Source organism: Leguminivora glycinivorella, chromosome 21, assembly GCF_023078275.1.
Source record: "Leguminivora glycinivorella isolate SPB_JAAS2020 chromosome 21, LegGlyc_1.1, whole genome shotgun sequence".
NCBI lineage: Eukaryota > Metazoa > Arthropoda > Insecta > Lepidoptera > Tortricidae > Leguminivora > Leguminivora glycinivorella.
The window spans coordinates 5002345-5009534 of record NC_062991.1 but is presented as its reverse complement, the minus strand read 5'-3'; the positions used below and the strand labels follow the sequence as shown (position 1 = coordinate 5009534).

At 35.0% G+C, this 7190-nt stretch overlaps 1 non-coding gene across 1 annotated transcript; it reads right to left on the bottom strand.

Annotated features, from left to right (window-relative positions):
- Positions 1 to 2736: 2736 nt before the first annotated feature.
- Positions 2737 to 2809, bottom strand: Trnan-auu. Its single transcript has one exon. It is a non-coding gene; the product is annotated as a tRNA-Asn (tRNA).
- Positions 2810 to 7190: the final 4381 nt, after the last annotated feature.

The window sequence follows — 7190 nt, the reverse complement described above, 5'->3', positions numbered from 1 at the left end:
CAAACAGACAGACAGAAGACAGACCGACAGACCAAAACTTATAACACCCCGTCGTTTTTGCGTCGGGGGTTATGGTCCAAGAGCTGGCAGGATTTTGGAGTAGGTCCTTGAGGCAACCTGGAAAGGTGCTCAGATGCTTCTCTGATCATAGCCAACATCAGGTCTGCAAGTCTGGCAGCTGGGGAGCGGGGCTTTATCGAGCTATGAATTTTTGAAGATTTAATTTTTTGAGGCCCAAAAAAGGTGTTTGAGGCAACCTGGAATTATTAAAAAGTGAAAATAGAGTTCCTCAGAAGTCGCATAGTATTTATGCCAGATCATTTGGCCGGGTCCTTCACCGTGCCAGAACGGTACAAAGTGGTAAAAAAAAAAAAATTCCAAAAAAGGTTCTTGAGGCAGTCTGTCATTTTTACCAGTGAAAGATGAGGGTCTAAATAGCCATGGAAAAATAATGCCATGACATGAGGTGGGGTCCGTACCCTGCCATTCGATCTTGAAAGTCAATTTTTTAGTTTTTCGTAAATAACTCGTAAACGGTGGCCCGCAGCAAAAAAATATGTTAAACAGAAAATATCTACATAAAATTTCCTACAAGAAAGGTTATGTACGTTTTTTCGATAGGATCAATATATAAATGGATAATTTAGTAAGAAAGTTTTTTTTAATCGATTACATGCTCCGTTTTTCGTCAATACCTCGTAAACGGTGGCCCACAGCAAAAAATTATGTTAAACAGAAAATATCTACATAAAATTTTCTATAAGAAAGGTTATATAAGTTTTTTCGCTAGGGTCAATTTTTTAGTTGGAAAGTATTTTTAAATAGATATTTGGGCCGTTTTTTGTTGATAACTCAAAAACGGTGACTCACAGCCAAAAATAATGTTAGACAGAATTAATCTACAAAAAATTTCCTACAAGAAAGGTTCTATAAGATTTTTCGCTAGGATCAATATTTTAGTTGGAAAGTATTTTTAAATAGATTTCATGGGCAGTTTTTTGTTGATAACTCGAAATCGGTGGATCACAGCCAAAAATAATGTTATACAGAATTAATCTACATAATATTTCCCACAAGAAAGGTTCTATAACATTTTTCGCTAGAATCAATATTTTAGTTAGAAAGTATTTTTAAATAGATTACATGGGCCGTTCTTTGTTAATAACTCGAAATCGGTGGCTCACAGCCAAAACTAATGTTACACAGAATTTATCTACATAATATTTCCTACAAGAAAGGTTCTATAACATTTTTCGCTAGAATCAATATTTTAGTTGGAAAGTATATTTAAATAGATTTCATGGGCCGTTTTTTGTTAATAACTCGAAATCGGTGGCTCACAGCCAAAACTAATGTTACACAGAATTAATCTTCATAATATTTCCTACAAGAAAGGTTATGTACGTTTTTTCGATAGGATCAATATATAAATGGATAATTTAGTAAGAAAGTTTTTTTTAATCGATTACATGCTCCGTTTTTCGTCAATACCTCGTAAACGGTAGCCCACAGCAAAAAATTATGTTAAACAGAAAATATCTACATAAAATTTCCTATAAGAAAAGTTATATAAGTTTTTTCGCTAGGATCAATTTTTTAGTTGGAAAGTATTTTTAAATAGATATTTGGGCCGTTTTTTGTTGATAACTCAAAAACGGTGGCTCACAGCCGAAAATAATGTTAGACAGAATTAATCTACATAATATTTTCGACAAGAAAGGTACTATAATATTTTTCGCTAGGATCAATATTTTAGTTGGAAAGTATTTTTAAATAGATTTCATGGGCCGTTTTTTGTAAATACCTCGTAAACGGTGGCCCACAGCTAAATAAAATGTTCACGAGAAAAAATCTACATAAGATTTCCTACAAGAAAGGTTCTATACGTTTTTTCGCTAGAATCAATATTTTAGTTGGAAAGTATTTTTAAATAAATTACATGGGCCGCTTTTTGCTGATAACTCAAAAACGGTGGCTCACAGCCAAAAATAATGTTATACAGAATTAATCTACATAATATTTCCTACAAGAAAGGTTCTATAAGATTTTTCGCTAGGAGATATTATAGGTGGAAATTATTTTTAAATAGATTTCATGGGCCGTGTTTGTAAATACCTCGTAAACGGTGGCCCACAGCTAAATAAAATCTCCACGAGAAAAAATCTACACAAAATTTCCTATAAGAAAAGGTTACTGCAGTTATAGGTTACTACAGTTTAAATCCACATCCACATCACTTTTGTCTGAACTCATTTTGAAATTTGAAAAGCATAGGTATTTGATAAATCCGAGCAAATATAGGTATAATTTTTTAAATTTCCGCGCTTTAACTTTTTTGAAATCTTCTTCATCTTTTCCGTACATTTTTTAACTTCTGATTAGCAGAAACGCCTGCAATCGATGCCACTAGCTAGAATAAATTTAAAAGTGGAAAATGTCTGCCTTGGGTGAGACTTGAACTCACGGCCTCTGGATCAATATTCCAGCGCTCTGCCAACTGAGCCACCAAGACTTCAACCAAGCCAGCGAAATTTTCCACTACTAAGGTCAATGGGACCCGTAGCGACATCTACCGTAAGAGTGTTAAACTTCTTAAACGGCAACCGGAGTTCCAAGTCATATTGGAAATTCACCAGTTACGATGCGCTAACCATGCTAAATTTTAACTTCTGATTAGCAGAAACGTCTGCAATCGATGCCACTAGGCTTAGAATAAATTTAAAAGTGGAAAATGTATGCCTTGGGTGAGATTTGAACTCACGGCCTCTGGATCAATATTCCAGCGCTCTGCCAACTGAGCCACCAAGACTTCAACCAAGCCAGCGAAATTTTCCACTACTAAGGTCAATGGGACCCGTAGCGACATCTACCGTAAGAGTGTTAAACTTCTTAAACGGCAACCGGAGTTCAAAGTCATATTGGAAATCACCCAAGGCAGACATTTTCCACTTTTAAATTTTTTCCGTACATATTGTATAGGGTAACAAAAGAGGAAAGTAACAAAAATGTATGGAAATTCTGGGACACTTTTTGTCTCCCAGTGAGATTGAAAGTACTCGTGATTCTGAGTACAATTGACCTAAAATTTCCTAAAACAATCAAAATTTTTTTTGTCGTCAAAAAAAAAGAAATGCTCGCGTAAGGTCTGCAATGTACAGTCAACTACAAAGAGATGTGTCCATGTTAGTCTTACAAAAGTAAATTTTCATTTGCATTAATGAATTACCCTTGGTTCGTGACATTTCTAGTAGCCATCAAACCTTACATTATCATCGACTCGTTTAATATGCAGCAATGATGTATCCCACTACGTTTCCTCTTAATTTACACATACAAACCTTTTTTATTACCTATCTCTGTGTATTGACAAATAAAGGTAAACTCCTAATGTTAAAAAGAAATGTATCCAATATATTTAAATTCAGAACAGAATCCAAACAAATGATCTTCAAATTTGAATACAAAAATTTCTTCTTTACGTAGTTTGTTAAGAGACAACAGGAGCGAAAATCCTAAAATGGAAATGTCCCCCTTTCGAATAGGGAATATTTGTTAAATATACTCTTGTTATTTATTAACTAGGTTTATAAAAAACAATCGAGGTGCCACTCTCGACTATTTCGTCCTCTAAAACTTAATCAATCGGAACCAAATTTGAAAATCTGAATTTTTTTATACTACGTCGGTGGCAAACAAGCTTACGGTCCGCCTGATGTAAAGCGGTCACCGTAACCTATGGACGCTTGCAATTCAAACAGTGGCACATACGCGTTGCCAAAATGTCTGTTGACAGAAAGGTATGTATAATTTTTTTCTTACATGTCAACAAGAAGTTCTACTTTATTATCCAATATTATTTAAGAATTACAATAAAGGCAGGAATCAAAGGAAAAATACATAATGTAAAACCTCTTTTTATCGAAAAAATGGGGAAGATACGGAAGGTTATTTATCCACCATTTCAAATAAATCTTAAAATGTCAAACTATGATTACGTCGTACAGCACGGGAAGCATGGTCGCGCGATAGACGATAAAATAGCAGGCCGTCCCTATCGCACTATTTGTAGGTGCGATAGGGACGGCCTGATATTTTATCGTCTATCGTGCGACCATGCTTCCCGTGCTGGATATAACAAATAGGATTGTGATCATTTATTACCCCAAATAACATATTTAACAGCACAATCACGATTCTAAACGAGTTATCCCACTACAAAATTTGAAAACGTCTTCCGAAAAAACTGATTTTTTTTAAGTATAAAAAGACATATTTTAAAATATTATCTTATGATTAACTAGCTTAAGATATGTTCTTTTAGGAACATTATCAGTTTTTTTAATAATATATATAGTTTTGAATGAAAAATGTTACATTTTGCAAAAAACGCTCTTCTTTAGGAATAAGGCCTCTTAACTTAACCTTGGTTGATTCCGTTTCGCGCTACTTAGATAGAGGGATGCAGGTGGACGTGCTGTACTTTGATTTCAAAAAAGCCTTTGATCGCGTAGATACCGACTTACTCTTAAGCAAATTATGCAGCATTGGTTTCTCGCCAAAACTGCTTTGCCTTTTTGCTAGTTATCTACGTGACGTGATAGACGGAAATATGTGCAGCACGGATGCTTTGTGTCGAGTGCCTACCCCACCCGTTCCGGGGTCAGTCAGGGCTCTATTCTGGGTCCTCTGCTCTTTGGTGTTATGGTCAATGATCTGGCCTTGGTGCCTAAGCATGCGCAATGCCTACTCTATGCTGACGACCTGAAACTAATTTACAGGGTCTAGGAAGATTCTGACTTACAATCTTTACAAAGTGATATTGATCGGGTTTATGCGACTCAGCGACTCGGTATACATGGCGATCTGTTTCGCTGGATAAAATCCTATGTAGAAAATAGGACTCAGGCTGTTGTTTTGTCTGGATATACATCACAATACAAATCTATAACTTCTGGGGTACCATAGGGCTCTCACTTGGGCCCCTTACTATTTATGTTATATATAAACGATATCACAGAGTATATACAATATTCAAACATATTACTGTATGCTAATGATACTAAAATTTTTAGAGTAATCAAAAATGTTTCTGACTGTGACCTATTGCAACAGGATTTACTAAATTTTGAAAGGTATTGCTTGGACAATAATTTATTTTTAAATAATGATAAATGTAATATAGTTAGTTTCTCAAGAAAAAAGAACAATATTGAGTATCGTAATACACTTTGTGATAAAATTTTAAGTAGAGTATCTGAAATTAGAGACCTTGGTGTAACACTAGATGCAAAATTAACATTCATTCCTCATATAGAAAATACTTTAAAAAATCTTTTAAACAATTAGGTTTTATATTACGTGTCGGAAAACCCTTCAAAAATTCATCAACTTATAAAATATTATACAACAGCTATGTCCGTAGCCGACTTGATTGCTTGCACCGTTTGGAAGCCTTTTCATTCTATTCATATTAGTAGAATTGAAAAGCTCCAAAATAAATTTATAAAATCACTTGATTTCAGAACTGGTAATCACTATGTTAATTACACTAACTCTCTACAGCGTCATAAAATGCAGCCTCTCAGTAATCGGCGTGACTGTGCAGACTGTATTTCTTTATAAAATTTTAAATTCAAAATTAGAAATCCCTTGCTTACTTGAAAAGGTTTCTCTCAAGGTCCCTCGTGCCCGTATACGTAAATGTCGCAGAAAGGAATTATTCTCAATCCCTATTAGCAAAACATGTTATGCCCGTAATATATTTATTAGACGCGCTTGCAACTTTTTTAATAAATGTGATACACTAACAGACTTTGATATTTTTAACGGGAGTATAACATCTTTGAAGAGATTGTTCCAATGATTAGTATTAGGATTTGCCATTGTTACTTAAAACCACTAGATTCCATATACTTACTTACAATTAAGTATTACATTTTATAAAACCATGTGTAACTGTCATAGTTTTCTCCGTTGTTGATTTGTAATTTTTTTAATATTAATATACATATAGGTAATATCTAAATTAGCACATCTATAATTAATTAAGGAAACTGTAGGTCTTTAGCGTATACAGTATCATTGTAGACATTTTTGTATATGACCGTTTGTTTCTTAAAGATTAAATAAATAAATTTATGAATTGAGTCTTGTAAACAAACTTCTGAAACTTCAGTTCAATGTTGACAACTGTGCGGTTATTACTTTTTGTAAAGCGCGTAGTTCCCTGTGTAGGCAGTATCTCCTGGGGTGGAAACCCATCGCCCGTGTCACATCGATACGGGACTTGGGGGTTGTTTTAGGTTCCCACCTTAACTTTCATGAGCACATGACAATGCTTGCTGCAGACTGTTACCGCAGGCTTAGGTTTGTTGTCCGCAACGCCAAAGAATTTGACGATCCCAGGGACATAAAGCTTCTTTATACTGCCCTCGTGAGAAGTAAGCTTGAGACAGCCTCAGCCGTTTAGAATCCCCATGAAGCGCCCTACATCCTGCTGCTCGAAAAGGTCCAAAAAACATTTTTTCGTTTCTTTTATAAAAAAATGTACGGGTATTACCGATTCTTGTACCCAACAAAATTCCTTTTGGGGACGTTGGGTTTCTTCTCGTTAGAAGTTAGGCGTAATGTCGTGCTGATGTCTGATGCATGTGGTATTTTGAAGGGGAGTCAGATTGCCTTGTTTTAGTATCCCAGCTGGTACGTCTATTTGTTCCCCCTGTGACGAAATATGCTTTTCGTGAATGTAGGCACCCCCTACTGGTGGTGCCGGCCGCTCGAACCGTGTTTTGCCGCAAGTCACCGCTAGTTCGTGCACTGCAAATAGTGAATGAGTTTTTAGACGTGGCACCTAATGTTGATATTCTTGCGAGCAGATGGGCGTTTATACGTGACGAATGCATGAGGTTTTGTGTGGGATTGGATGCTAGGCCTTCATCTGTTATTTATTAGTTATGTTTTGGTATGTAATGTTTTGATTTTGCTGTTTATTTAATATTTAATTTTGTGTTACTTGTTGTAATGTTTATTTAAAATTCACGGTGCTTTAGTTTTGTATACTGTCATACTGTGTAATTTTCTTTGTGTAAATAAATAAATAAATCTATTTAAATATTATTGATCCTAGCGAAAAAACGTACAAAACTTTTATTGTAGCAAATTTTATGTTTGTTATTCCCGTTGAAGATTGA